Consider the following 15933-nt stretch of genomic DNA (forward strand, 5'->3'; position numbering starts at 1 on the left):
TAGGAGAGGAAGGAAGAAGGGGGGGTAGAAATTATAGATGAGTTCCAAATTATAGTCTCACTTCAGAGCCTGGAGATTTTTCAGGAAAACAATATTAAACAATTAGATTATGGGTACCCAAAAGGTAAGGTAATAAAAATGCCAGGTATGGATTTTTGAAGAACAAATCATGTCAGGATAGCTTCATTTCTTTCTTTGTTGTGATAGCTGATCTACTGAGAGGGGAGAAGTACTAGATGCAATGTCTATTTCGGTAAGGATTTTTCATTTTGTTTGTAATGTGTTGGGATTTGACCCAGCACATCCTGATATCTGAAAACCTGGTGGGTACAGACTATCATCTGCCTTTCCCACCCAAGGTCTCTTTATTTGGAAATATTTTATCACTTTCCCAGGAATGGGTCTAGGTCTGACAACTCAACCCTTCCCTCTTTCTTGAGAGTTAAGTGATAATTTGGTCTTTACCTAGCTTTCACTCCCCCAAATTGGATTTTCAGCTTTGGATTTATCCCAAGTTCTCTCTTTCCCTTTGTGTACTCTATTTAAAAACATATCATTCACATGTTACATTTTTAGGCCTCTTCAGATGTCCTTACTGCTGTTTCATGGTCAGCTGCTCCTTCTTCCTGAGCGAACAGAGCTATTAAAAGCCATGATTACTATTGCTGTACTGAAAGGGAGCTGCTGACTAACCTCTTTGCAAACACCCACTGCTTGCAGGGACAGGGTGAAGCCCTGCTCAAGCCTTCCCTGGTGGCTCTTCAGGTTCCCTGAGCTTCAGTCCTGAAGGGGATTAGAAATGCTTTTTTTCCACCCCTGGTGTTTCCTTGATTTGCTTTACCTCCAGTATCGTGTGTTGCTCAGAAATGTCTGAGAGGCAGAATCAGCTACAGGCACAAATCAAGTAAAGAGCTGCTCTGGCCAAAATGGTTGTTTTTCCTGTGCTGGATGCCTGGAACCGAGCAGACTAGATGCAGCCTTTTCTCCTGGAGTGAGAGGTGGCTGGGGGCAGGTGGGTGCTCCCCAAACCAGACAGAGGAACAACCAGGTTTACAAGGGCTCTCTCTGCCTCCATCACAGCTGCACTCTTATAGCCTCTCCTGGTATATGCAGGGGCAAAAATTCAAAGCTGTTGATCCTTCAGGAAGCCTTAAGCTGGCTCTGCTCAGGGATAAGCAGTTCAGCAGAGCTGTGTTTTTCCCATACCCTGAGCTCTGGCTCAAATTCATTGACTTTTGATCCACTGTAGACATTCAGCTCTGAGAGTCTCTTTGGAGATTGTGACAGAGGTTCACCCCTCCCTAGTCACCTTCTCTTCCCAGAGATGTAATTTCTGGGCCCTTCCCTGGTTTCAGAGGGAAAAAACAGATCCCATGAAACTAAGTTTAGCCTTTAAACAGGTCCTGCCACAATTACCCTGGAGGAGTTTATCCTGGGGCAAAGCAGTCCTCTGACATCAAGACAGTCCCTTTCTCATCAATGGAGGCAGGGAGACAGCTAAAGGATGAGTCTCTCCACTGAGATTATCTGAATTTAAAGATGTCACTGTAAAGAGAGTTCCCAGTTGAGAGAGACTCTTCCCTGCAGCTGGCAAAGCTACCCACACTTGGAAGAGGAGCTGGGCAGCGTAAGCAAATCCCGCTGCATTGCCTAGGCAGCCTGGAGAGCTAAGGAGAAGTACTCCTAGGTGGCACAGAGCCTGAAAATGATATGTTGCAGTCCTCAGCATTTGCAACTCTTAAGGCTCCTGGGAAATTTAGCTCCTGAGCCAGTCTGACATTTTTTGAAAATTTTACCCTCTTTATATATATTATAGGTTGCATTTAATCATGCTGAGCTGGTGAGTAATATCTATAAAATACTCTAGCAATTTCACACAATTTTTTTGAACTGTTCAAAGGGAAAAGAAAAAAAAAAGGATACTACTGAGGATGAGTCAGGCCATGAGAAAGAGGCTCCATGGACTCATTCTTTGGTTAGCAAACCATTTGTGAGCAGATTCTGATTTCTTCAACTGGGTCATTTCCTAAAAGGATTTTTTGACTAGTTTTCATGAGTCATTCAGAGATTCAGAGCCTTGAAGAGTTCAGCTTGTTGCTAGCCACTTTCCACAATGGGATTCAGAGTGTACATTTTATCACTTAACTCACAGGGTTTTGTTCCTGCATCCCACCCTAACGGCTGACTGATGGCTAGAAGTAAAAATGTGGATGAATGCAGGGTGACTTTGGTGTAGAGAACTCACGCAGAAAGAGGGCAATTTTAGAATTTGTTCACAGGCAACAGCAGGCTCTCTGAATATGAGGGAGAAAGGATCTGATGCAGAAACTGAGCAAACCTGGTCAGGAAAGTATTTTGTGGGTGCTGGTTAAGGTGTGCAGTCTGGCATTATGAATTATGACCCAGAGCCAGTGCTGCGGGTGAGCCTCTGCTCAGAAGTAGGGATGTGGGTGAGCAGATGCTGGTGCACAGTCCAGCTCTGCATCCTCCCCTCCTGCTCTGCAGGTGCTGAGATCTCTTTCCAGCTGCACTTAGGAAATATTTTCTGTTCTGCTCACCACTTAACCCCCTTCCAATAAACAGCAAGATTCCTGCAGGGGGAGAGTCAGATGGTATCATTACATTAATTTCATATTCTACTAAACTATTTTTATTAAAACAGGTGCACACTTCCAAGAGGGAAAGTTATATAATGCCTTAGAGGTTAGAAAAAGTGTAGACAACCTGGAAAACATTGATACAAGTTACATTTCTCATCTCAGACCATTGCTAGCAGCAGAGAATCATTCCTTAATGGGGAATATCAAAAGGATGGATAGCCTTCTGCACAGCTGTAACAGGGGGAAGTTGTTTTGGAAGGCACCAGTGGGAGTTAGGTGCTTTGGTGCTTGGATACTGAGGAAAATTCTCCCTTTGTAACAGCCCTTTGGTGGTTTAGCCTTCAACTCTATAATGGATGTGTGCAACTTCATCCTCATAAGGCTTTTTTGACCAAAGATAGGAGGATTTATTTAATACAGCTGAGGGGGCACCACAGGAATTGTCCAACCAGTGGCTACCTCCATTGCAGGAGATGCCACATATCACAAGCGTGGAGAGATGTGTGCAGAGAGACGTCCAAGGCCATTATGACTTGCTCTTGTGATGCCTGCTCTGTTCCCCACTTCTCCTGTGCAGAGTGGCCTGAGCTGCAGAACCTGCTCATGGTAAGGAGAGTTCAGGCTCCTCAAAGCATTAGTACTTGCCTGTCTCTTGCAAGAGTGTCCTGGTCACCAGAGGTTCTTGTTTCAGTCATGGAGTCACAAAAATGGCAGATTTCATGGCCCTGTTCTGTACTTCAGCACTGGCAGCCCAAGCACATCACTTGGTGTTCCCTGTCATCACCATGAACGCGGTGGCCATGTGCTGCATGTCTATATCATTAATTAGAGAATAGTCTCTCGTCAGTAAGGCACTTTGTCCTTGTTAGGAATTTGTCCTGTAACTGAAACAGTGCTACCCTGTTATAAAGAGCAGGTATGAGAGTCACCTTTGCTGACTGGATGCACATTTCTGGGGTTTTTCAGACCCAATTCCCTATGCAGAAAAAATGTTTTCCCAAGTGGGACATCTTACATGACTTTTTTTCTTCATGCTTGCCCCAGGCCTAGAGCTGAGGTACTCAAACACAGGAGTTCCAAACCACATCAAGCTTTTAGACAATTAACTCCCAGGAGATAATTACTTTTAAAATGAACTCCAAGCTCAAGTTGAAAAAGTGAATTCTCCTGCTGCTCATACAATGTCTTCTCTGCAGCCACCTCTCTATGACTCAAACCTGAAATGTAACCTCTCCTCCTTTCCTCACTTGCCCTCAGTGAAGAGCGGGGACTTTAAATCCCATGCGCAGCAGAGCAACTGGATGATACTGAACCACCAAGTGGTTGAACGTTCCCTAGAAGAGTTCACGTGTCTCATTTCCTACTTTCTGAGATTACAAACTTAATGCACATGCATATGGTTTTTACATGGCCTTCTGCACACAGAAAGATACTGTGAGATGTTAATTAGCAGCCCAAGCTTTACACAAAAGCCATGCCATGCTGTATAACCCCAGGGAAAGCAGAATAGATAAATTCTTTAAGAGGTGAATGAGCAGAAGCTGGAGACGTGGTGTGTGAAGGGATGTACAGAGAGGTGCTTTGTTTCACTCTCAGAAGGCGTCACACCAGATTTCTCTCTTCTCTGATGATGCAGGACAGAGATGAGGGAACTGCACAGACTGTGAGTGCTAGTGAAGCAAAACCGGGTTGTGAGGAACAGGAGTTTGTCTGGCAGGATTAAATGCCGGGCTAAGGCTGAACGGCAACAACAGGATGCAGTTTGACCTGTGGAAGCAGAGCACTCTGCTGGGAGCATCAGGGCAAAGCAGGAGGAAAGGATCTGAGCACAACCCAGTGCAAGCAGCTTGACCTACAGCATCCCTGGGGAGAGTCAGAGAGAGCAATGCTGCATTCACAGCCACTAATTAGGCTGATAGAGGTTCAAGCTTCCCCTGGGTAAACCTGAACTGATGTGATCATAGACTCATACAATTGTTTGGGTTGGAAGGGACCTTAAAGATCGTTTAGTCCAAACCCCCTGACATGGGCAGGGACACCTTCCACTAGCCCAGGTTGCACAAAGTCCTGTCCAACGTGGCCTTGAACCCGTCTAGGGAGGAAGAATGCACAATTTCTCTGGTCAATGTGTTCCTGTGTCTCACCACTCTCACAGTAAAGAATTTCTGCCTTATATGTAATCTAAATCTAACCTCTTCTTGTTTAAAATCGTTACCCCTCGTCTTATCTCTACACTCCCTGACAAAGAGTCCCTCCCCACCTTTCCTGTAGGACACCTTTAATTACTGGAAGGCCACTATAAGGTCTCCCCAAGCTCTGGGTGATGCTTGGGGCTTCAGCAAGATGGAAGCACCAAAGCTCTGAAGATGTTCAAAGTCAAGGGAATTTTGAATTAAAGAGGAAAATGGGTCACAGTAGGTGCTTTGTATTGGAAATTCTGTGTCAACCTGTTTTGCATAGCCACCTCCTGTGTGATGTTGATGACCCGTGGGATTAGATTTTGCACTACAGAGGGCAGGGTTTCGATAGAAGAGTAGATGGAACTCACAGGAATTTGGGAGAGGCCTAGGAAGTATCTCACGTTTATAGACAAATTTTGCTGGATGCTTTTCATTACATCTATGCCAAAAGTCAGAGGCACGGCAACTGCAAGAGATGACCTACACTTACAGGTAGAGGTGTCATAGAGCAAAACATCCCTTCTGTCTGTGAGCTCGCAGCTGTTTTTCCTGGTGAGTCCAGCTGTCAAACTGGCACACGCAAATCTGAGAAATGGAGGCCACAGAAACCATGTCTCCAAGACAAATTCAAAGAGCCACACGGCACAGGCACTCCCTGGAGGCAGAGTGTTCCCATACATTTGCTAGGGCTTTCTTTTCTGCTGGGATTATGAAACTACATGTTCTTTCTTGAGAGCATCGAGCAGTCCAGGGCTGCCTCACCCCTGGCGCCAAGAGCATTCACAGACAGAGAAAGCCTCCGCTCTATATGCTTGTGTGCTAGGTCCAGATAACGTCCAGATCTTGGGATGGGATGGGGAAAGCCATGTTTCTTCTCACCACACTCCTGTTGTCTGGCATCTTTCTCCCTAGGGTACCGTTGACCAGCACTGATGGTCATCAGCTCCTGACAGGGAACCAGCACAACCAACCCCAGGTTGTGGATCCATGTTGCAACATGGTCATCACTGAGTGCAAACCCCACAACCGGTGAGTTGCAAGCTTTATGTTCATCCCCTTACCCTTTAAACCAGCGTGGAGCAGAAACATAAGTATGAGGCCTCCTTAGTAGAATTGCAACTTTTTGCATGGGTAATATTTGCTACTGGTCCATGCCTGGCAGAATGTAAGCATTTACTAAGCACCCCATATAGCAGAGATGACAAGGACCATGGGGCCACAACACACACAAGAGATTAAATCTGTCGCAACAACTGCGTTTGGACAGTAGCAGCCTTCACCAGTGGAATGATTTAGGACCTCTGGCAGCACAGTGTCTGCTCATGCCTCTACTAGAGCCAAACTACTGGATGATGTTACGCAAGGCAGAGTGCAGCCCACATCCCTAGGGCAATACCGCTCCAAACCAGCCACAGTCTCACCAGCTAGCCTGTGCTTAGTATGCAGGTTTTATTTCCTAGAAGGCTTCTGGGGATGAGATGCCTGTCACTAGAAACCTGAATCTGAATGGTAACTGACAGTGACCAGACCTTGCCGTTAATTCACTCCCCACCCACGCTGGCTGTCTCCCATGCCTGCATTTGGTTTAACCAAGTGACCTCTGGTGGAATTTACAATCTTCCTATTTCCTTGATTTATTAGTTGCAGCCTCTGGGTCTGATGATTAGATGGTCTGAGCCCAGCTCTATCCCTTTTTTCTAAGTCTACAGCAGGTTATTTGTTTATGACAAAGGCTGATAATAAAAAATACTCTGCCACACTTATTCCAAATCACATCACCATGGCAACAACGATCAAAGTTTTTGAGTTTTTCCTCAAAAGAGTTTGCTGGGTTAGGTTGTTTATAGAGATCTCCGTGTGTGCTTGGTTGGAGGTTTCTAGTGATTTATCTGGCATAAGGTTTGTCAGTTATGTATGTTTGTTTGTGGAGCTCAGCTGCTCTCTTCTGCATTTCTGCCTGTTTCTCTTGGCCTCTGTTCTTTGCTGCTCTCTGCATGGCTGCCTGGACACAGCCACCTCTTCTCCTCTCCCCCACCCAGCCCCCAGTCTCGGGTCACTGCTTCCCTTCCAGCCCCACTGCCAGACTAGACCCACAGCAAGATCCATCCACCTTCAGCAGAGCCACCTCCCTCTGGAGGCGAAGGCCAGTCCCTGGGGGTCACACACAGTGAGATTTTGATGTGCCTCAAGCTACACAAATGCTGCATGGAGCTGGGCACGGCAGACCACTGCAGGAGGGTGGTTGGGAGTGCAGGGTCTGAGAGGCATGGGGAGAGGCAGAGGTTATTTTGGGGTTTGACACACCTGACATACTGTCAGTGTCTGCACAGGATGAACTTTCTTGCACCCCTGTCCCTGCTGACCACCCTTATGTTTCTGGGGTGACAGTTAGAGATGCTGCACTCTGGGGGAGATGGACTTGGTCTCACGTCCCCATAGGCAGGTCTGCAGCACAGGAGAGAGTTTGTCACCTAAGATAATGTCAGGTGTTGCCAGCCACTGCTCCCCTTGGGGTCCTGAAAAGACACACATCCCAGAGGAACCTGAAAGAAGCCTTTCCCTGAAACTTAATACTCCTTCAGCAACAGCTCTTCTTCTTGCTGTCTGACACTTTACACTTAGAAGGAAACAGCCACCTAACACCAAGTGCAGCGGCCTCTGTGCCGTGTCTCCTTGTGTCAGTGGGACCGAGCAATGTCTCTGCAAGTGAGCAAAGTTACCTCTGCAGGAAGGTCCCCACTCCACATGTTTGCACCATCCCTACTCTTGAGGAGCAATCTTTGTGATTTTATCAGACCTGTCCTAGCACGGCCAGCACACCTGATATACAAGCTGCCCCCATCCCCACAGCACTGCACTGTGCCTTGCCCTGAGACAGGGCATTCCCACAGGGAGACCTCCAAGGTCCCACTTAGAGATATTCAAGTCAAAGAGGCTGCTGACCCAGAACCCATCCAGTTAGTCTACACTTGATGGCTTCAAGTATAAACCACCCTTGTGCAGAAATAAACATCCAGCCCTCAACCTCCTGTTCTTTGGATGCTGCTTGCCCAAATTCAGCCAAGCCTGGGTTCCCAGCCAACTCACTGGTTGACAGCCATGGTTTTACTCCAGGCAGCCCTTCTGCATAGAGAAGTTCTCCCTGCTCAATCCCTTCCCTGAAGTCACCTGTTCACCAGTGTCTTGCTGCCCTGTGGTGCCCAGGGCCAGTCCCACACTCCGGAGAAGATTACTTCCCATGGTGCAACAAAGTGCCTGAAGATGGGTTCCAGAAGCAGGACCTCCCCAAGGGACTACGGCTCCTGGCCATGCAACATGTCCCAGGACATGCAGATGAGCTGCTCTACTCCTCCCAGCGTCCATTGAGCTGAATCCCAGTGACACAGAGGGAATAGCAATATCTCTTCCCACCTAGCACAGGAGTTGCTCATGCTGCCACAAAACTCTGCAAGACCCTCTCCCTTGCTCTCTCCCACTTCATATGACACTGCACTAGCCATCAGGCTCATCCTGACTGCACTGCATGCACTATTTCACCAGGCATGTCTTCCCAGGCTGAAATCCCCCAGTGTATTCCTAACTCCATTCCCACCTCATGTCCTTGATCTCTCCTGCACAATCCCAACCCTACTAGATAAATGCACTTCAGGTTCATTCTTCTGCACATCTAACACAGATCAGATTGATCCAAGGTGTCATCTTGAACCCCTAACTGCATCCAGGGTCATTGACTATTGCTCTTTGGTTAAGCTATGCAGTCCAGAGCCACATACTCTTTAGGCACCTTGTTTTGTCAGTAAGGTTTTGGGAGTCTCACCTCTTGATTTGTTTCTCTTCCTCATTATTATCATTGCTCACTTTACACTGGTGCTTTATCTTATGAATATTGATTATTTTGTCTCACTGGTTAGCAATTGTTTATTCTAGACTAACATTTTCTATTCTTATATTTCTGCATACTAACGTGATTTATAAAGGCAGTAAAACAAAGCGCGCTTGTTGCAGGGAACTCAGAAAGCTTTGCTGTGCTAAAGGTTCCTGGGAATAATAAATCAAAACTAACCTTGAGTCAGAGTGTAATCTCTGCTGCATTCGCCCTCAGATGGAGACATCCAGCAGCACCATCCAGAGCTCACACAATCCACAAGACAGCTCTGTCTGCTCAAAGCAGCCTGCAAGCCTGCAGGTTCCCTCAGCTTTCTTGTGGTCACACCCTCCAGGGTGATTTTCCTCTCTGTTCATGTCATTCACTACAGGCAAAGCAAGGGGGTGACTAAACCTCCTGGAGAGGAGCCACAGCAGCACAGGTGTGGCCTCAGAAACTCCTCTCACTGCCTTTGCGCTGTGTGAGGACACCCTACTAACTCCTGCAGACGTGTCCTTCACACAGTCATCACCCAGGAACCACAGGCGGTGACTGCTGGAATAGACGTGCACCCTCACGTGAAATCCCACCCCGCCGAGGGCAGGAGCCCCGCTGCAGGGGAAGCAGCCCCTCTGTGCTCCCACAGTGGACTCCCAGAGCTCTCCGCTTTTTGGGCAGCTCCACAAGATGTTTTGTAGATGTGTATGTACCACAGCCGCAGCAGCACATGCATTGCCCAGCTAGGGCAGTGCTGTGGCTGCTGAGGAACAGGAAAGTAAACGCTGCTGCTGAAGAAACGACTCCCACTGCCACAGCCACGCCTGTCTTAGCCATGCAGCATCCTATAAGGTCACAAGACCTTTGCTTACTGGCTCTGAGGTTCTCTGAAACCTTCATTCCTCTGTCCTATTCAGATCAATGGTGCTCTTTATGTCCATCCATCAGCTCTGGAAGTCTCTGTCAGAACGAGAAGGTGACTGTTTTCTTTTCTTGGAGGCTGCGTGCATGCAGCCTGACATCACGCATAGACAGAGTTCTGGTCAGAGGGCAGGAGGCAGGTCCCAACCCCTTTTCAATGCAGCATGTTTTCTGGGATGTAAGCCAAGCCTGGGGATGATGCCACACACTGGGCGGCTGGTGCAGAGAGCCCAAAGCCTGGAAGAAAGTTATCTCCTCGCTGAGTCTGGGCTGGAGTAAACCACTGCTGCATCTTGGTGGTGGGACTTGGGAGCCCCCCTGCCTGCAGAGGCTGCAGGAGGAGTGTCAGGCTGTTCGGTGACCACAAGATGCAGGAGGTCACACGGACACATTAGGAGTATTTCTAAAGACAAAACATCAAGGGGATAGGGAGGAGGGTGAGCCCGAAGGCACAGCGCTTCCTCCAGCCGATGCAGAACCAAAGCGCACCCCAGCACCCGCAGAGCCAGCCTCCCAAGGAGATGACAGATGGTGTGACAGCAGGGTTTCCAGATGCCTGTTGGGCCAGGAGGAAGATAAAACCCTTTATTTCCTTTTCTGTTTCTTTATCTTGACCCAGAGGACCAACCAGACACCCTTTAACCCCCAGATACCTGCATCAGGGTGTCAGTGCAGTGTGTGTGTGAGTGCTGGGGGATTTCATGTGTTGATCAAGAACAGTGAAGGGCACAACTGCTTAGAAATCATTACAGCTGTGCTGTGTTGTTTAGTATGTCTCTTCTACCCCAGATATGCATTCACCTGCACACAAAGCACCAGTGGCTGTATCAGTCAAGGCTAGTTGTCAAAGCTGGCATCCCAGCTAGGACAGGCTGGTGGCTGTGATAAATTAAGGGTGATTCAGACTTTGCTATCAAAACCTTTTCTCAGTAAAAAACTAAGATTTTGGAAGAAAAATAGCTGGAGGTAGGAAATACACACTTTCCTTGAAATGCTGTCATTGCAAAGGAGAAAACTCAAGAAAATCACAAGCTAAGTGGAGAAACATGGTTTCTTAAAGTTTTGCGGTGATCTTTTATCTCAACAGTCAAAGAACAAGGGAATTACTACTGGGTATCAAATTTTTAATTTCAAAATTATTTCTCATTCTCTCAGCTGATCACAGAGGAAGCAGCAGACACTTGCCACACTGGAGGTTTCCCAAGGGGAGCTGATACTGGCAGCAATGGCTCTTTTAAAGAGTGGGCATCACTCCCAACTTTCAAAGATGGGAATGACCCCTCTTCACTTCATTGTAGCAGCCAGGGACACTATATGACTGTGAGTGCTTGGCAGTTTTGTCTGAGGTCCATCCCAGCGAGGCTCATCCTCATTTCTTCTCTCTTTGTTGACCAGGATGAGCCCAGTCTCCAAAGAATCTGACTTGGGAACAGCCTGGTGTCTGCAGCTGATGAGCCATAGTCCCATGCACCACCAGGCTGCAAAGCTCTTTCTCATCTCCTTTACAGCAAGAACATCCCTTAGCTTCTCCCCTGGCTGAAGGTAGGAGTAATGGCAGAGAGGGCAAAAATCAGGACCATAAATAAAACTCATAAAGCTGTGTCATTTCCCTGGGCTCTCCAGATCATATTGAACCAGCACCAGCACTTGAGGCAGTGTCCCTCTTGTTCACACCAGCCCCAGGGTTCAGTCCCAAGCATACAAATACAGCCCAAGGGTTTGGTTTCCATGCTGGAATTAGATGCAAACCAGTTTCAGAGTCTCTGGAGCTTCCATGGAACAAAGTCACTGTCCTTCTGTGGCTTTGCCAAGGAACTCACCAGAAGGCATGAGAAGGGTGTTGCCTAACCCTGCTTTAATTGTATGCACCTCTCAGTGCAAAACCCAAAGGCCATGTAAGCATCACACCAGTGAAGTGTAATACAAGCCTAGGACCATGCAGCAACTATAAATAGACTGTTTGCTTCAGTGTGGGCTGAGCATGGGGCTAAGTACCCCACTGCACTCATTCAGCCCATGCTACCACCCACACAGCCCCGTCGCCCCTCTTCCAGGTAAGCAAGGCAGAAGCTGGCTCTGTCTGTCCCTGGGCTGCGGGCACACACTGAGCAGTGCTGACACACCTGCAAAGAGGTGCTCTCAATTACTATCACATCATCCCCATCTGACAGTCACTCTCAGCCCATCCCCTGTCCCTCTGAATGCCACACTAGCCTTCTTGCTTATCTGAGCTTCCCGTGTGTAGTTCCTGGCAGTCTCACAAAGGAGACAAGCCCTGAAGGGAGCAGAATGAATATTCATGGTTACTGTGTCTAGAAGGTGAATGGAGGCTCTCAGCACATCCACAGGCGAGCAAGACATCCATCATAAAATTCACATTCAGGGTCTTATTCCTCTTACAGCATTAAATATTTAACAACAGAAACTTTCAAGTGTCTTCACAATGTAATTACAGTGCCAGGAGGATCATCTTCAATTGCTTCGCCGCAGCTCACCACTGGGATCAGCACTGCCGGCAGGAGTGCTTGGGTGGCCCCGAGTCTCATCTGGGCTTCCTAAGTACCTGCAAGGACAGACAAAAAAAAATGCTGTGGAAGTTGTAATATGGTGAGAGACTGCAGGAACAGCACAGATGTCCAAGAAGATTAAAATGGAAGAAAAAACCCCTGTTGCACTATTATAACAAAACCCACGGTGATAGGAAGATAGGGAATATGGAAAGAGGATGTGTGCAATTTCTCAAGGGCAGCGATTCTGGGAGGGTGTGCAGGCTAGGCAGTGGGAAAGGAGCTGGACCCCGAGAAATGCAGGCAATGCCACGGTCCCACACACATGCACTGGAGAGCAAGATGAGAAGAGAGGCAGATTCTCATGGCTGTGTCATGGACACTTGCTTTAGATACCATCAAAAGTTGAACACACACAGTGAGTTGCTAATTCCTTTTAATATCCCACAAGGGAAACTGAGATTCAATAGTATATCCACAGTCCATGAATCAAGAGAAAGGGTTGACCATCATCCAAGAGAGGTAGGTTCTCAGGAAACATTGGTTACACACTCCAGCAATGACATAAGAGCAGTTATACACTTGGATGCTGACAAAAAGGGAAAAAGAGGGTCAAATTCAATATGTCACTGAGTGACTGAAGAAAAATGGAGGATTATTTAGCATAAATTAATGTGTCAAGGCTGAGTTTGCAGGGTAATGTTCTCCAGTTATCAGTCCTTGTCAGAGAAACAGCAAAGCTGATGCAGGATCAAATTAATAAAGAATGAAAGTCTCGGAATATTACCAAGTCCAGTCAACACGGTTTTATGGAAAGCAGCCCTTGCCCAACAAATCTGTTCTCATTTGCAGAAGAAAGCACGCATGTGGCTGATGATAGGATGAAGTGCCCAAGCGCAATCAGGCTTTACAGCTTTGGATTAAAACCAGTTCCAGCGCATGCTAGTAAAGCCCATGTGTGAACATGCTGAGTGTTGGATGAAAATGGCAGATCTCAGAACACGTAGGGAATTCTCATCAAACACGAGTGTGATGAAGGGATTTCTGCAACAGTCATCTCTAAACTCTGGAACCACAGGGAGGTGAGATGATGAGATAGAGATGGAGATAGATATAGAGATGAAAACCTGAGGGAGAAGGCAGTTGTTGGAAGGAGGAAAAGAGGAGAAAAAACAATTTTTCTGTGAGTAAAATTTGCAAAGTGCCACTAGTGCCAAGGATGGAGCAGTAAGAGAAGAGCTCTAACTGCTTGGTCATCTGGGCTTATGCGAACAGCCAGGCAATAAGACCTAACATGAGGACAAAGAGCACCAGTTGCAGCAAATCCCCAGGCTGCAGCCTCCCCAGCCCAGGTGCAGCGAACCTTTCTCTGCTCCCAGGCCTGCAGGAAACCCTGGACAGGCAGGAACTTCGCCTGCCCGTCTACCTGGATTTCCCTCATAGTTTGCCACCTCATAGTCTTCCTGTTTCTCTTACATGGACCAGCAGATGAGGTGGAGCTGATAATTGTACAAGCACGTGGCCTGGTTTTGCCTCATCATTAACCATCCTACTCAAATCAATGCAATAAAGGCTGCTGAGAGAGAAAATCTTTCTCTCTTGCCCAGACTGGCCTCCTGGCAGCATCTGCCTTGCTTCACTCTGCTCTCACCCTTTGACAGACCTGGTTGCATATTATTGCTTAATTATCATCTTACACCAGCCCTGGAACATTTAATGTGGCCTGTGCTCTGCCTGGCATTACTGTAAAAGCAGTTAACAAATGTATCTGCATGTCTTACTAATCATACTAAAAACATGATCACTATTCTGTTAAGAACCCTGCTAATGAATAGGCCTGAACTGCAGCTCCCAGGGATCCAACGTGTTTTTCTGCCCTACCCCTCCTGGAGCTCAGACCACAGCTAAGCTGTTTCAGGAGGGCAAGGAGGCATATTCGACATACAGCAGCACTCAGCAGAATTCACCTTCCTGACAGATCATCCACTCCTAGGGGAACCTCTGCCATCCTCATGAGAGCACCAAGGAGAGGCACGCAGAGAGTTTGGATGTCTGTCTTCTGCTGAGACCACAGAACAAGCACCCAGCACAATTCCAGGGCACCAAAATCCAACCAACAAATAGTAAAAATAATGATAGTGATTAATAATAATGACAATGAAGATTATTATAATAAAAACAACAATAATAATAGTAATAATGATGAGAAGTTCACTGACAAAGGAGACTTCTGCTACAGGTAAGGATGCAATGGCCAGCCAGACCCTGCAGGGCACTGAGGTTGCCCTGTGATAACTGCCTACAGCTAGAGGACTGTACACCATATTTTAAAGGCTCCTCACTACATCCAGGACCCTTGAATTGGGCAGCACATTTGAAAGGTCTGCACCAGACTCTGGCTGTTTGCTGCCACAGAGGTGTCAAGCCAGTGATGGGCCAGTGACGGGCTTCAGCCTCACAACAGTAGGAGATGTAAGCCAAGTGTTAGCACAGTGCTTGGCATATTCATTATGCCCGTTACCTTCCAGCTCCTGCCCCACAGCACAGCAGGACACTGAAGCGCGATGCATGTACGGGGTTGCTCCGTTGGCTGACCTGACCTTGGCAGTGCTCTGCTCTGGCAATCAGTTTGTCACTCCCTGGGTGTGCAGGTTGCCTCCGTCTTTGAGTGGCAGGCTGCTAGGATCAGCCGCTCTCCTGCGGCCAGGGGGGACGTCATCGGTCTGCACCTTCTCTGCGTGCACTGGTAGAGGCTAGGGTGCATAAATGCGGATCATGCAGATATGAGCAGCAGGGAAATGCAACAGATAAATTCCTCCTCCCCACAGAGATGGTCCAAATCCAGTCCTACAAACCTGCTTGAAGCAGAAGTGGCAGGCAGGCTGCAGGGCAGCTGGCCCATGCAGATACCCACAAGTGCTTTGCTGCCAGGCTCCACCTCACACAGACATTGGGCAAAGCAGGCAGGTTGTGAGTGGAGACGGGCCACCCAAATCACCTTCCCCTGGCCTGTCACACAGCTGCTGGGTGAGCTGATCCTTCCCGGAGGCGTGGGGAGGGACATGATGAGGTCCTTCAGTAATGGAGCAAGGCTTAGAGTAGCTATTTATGCCTGCTCCACTTGAGTTGGCTCTTTTGAAGTCCTCACTTGCTGCTTTTTATCCTTTCTCCTCTTGCTCCGTTGATGTTCGCCTCTTCCTGACCTAAGGAAGTTTGCACTGCGGGAGTTGTTTCTATCCATGAGCTTGCCGATGCAGGATCATGTCAAGTTTATCCTCTCCACGTTAGTTTATGACTGCACCACACTGAAGTGGATAGGATATGCATGTAAAGTTTTACAAATGTTTTTACTGAGAAAGTGATCCACATAAAAATACATCAAACTATTGATAGTTCTCCCACAAGAAAAAGCAAGGCTGATATTGAAAAATGTGAGTAATGCAATTTCTAATACCCGAGCAAATGAAAGCAGGAACTGAAATTTTGCATAAATATATATAAAACTTGTATTCATTGATGTGATTGATATTAAACAATACCAATGTATTTGACAGAAAGATGCCATGATAAAATACCACTGATGTGACACCTCTCAGCAGAATTTTATTATGCAGTTTAATTTTAAACCCTTATTTGTCTCTGCAGATAAGACTTGCCACACTTCCTCAGGGTTTCTGAAGGTTGACAGAGAGCACCCTTGTCACAGGATTGGTTTCCTCAGCCCTGGCATGCAACAGAGGCACAAGAAACACGAGCCTGTGCATGTCCACGAAAAGTGCAACAGTGTCTGTGATATAACGCTGCAGGACTTGAGCTTCCTCCCTGCTTAACACAGCACTTCAGCCTGCGCTTAACCCTAGAGA

Source organism: Athene noctua, chromosome 17, assembly GCF_965140245.1.
Source record: "Athene noctua chromosome 17, bAthNoc1.hap1.1, whole genome shotgun sequence".
Classification (NCBI taxonomy): Eukaryota; Metazoa; Chordata; class Aves; order Strigiformes; family Strigidae; genus Athene; species Athene noctua.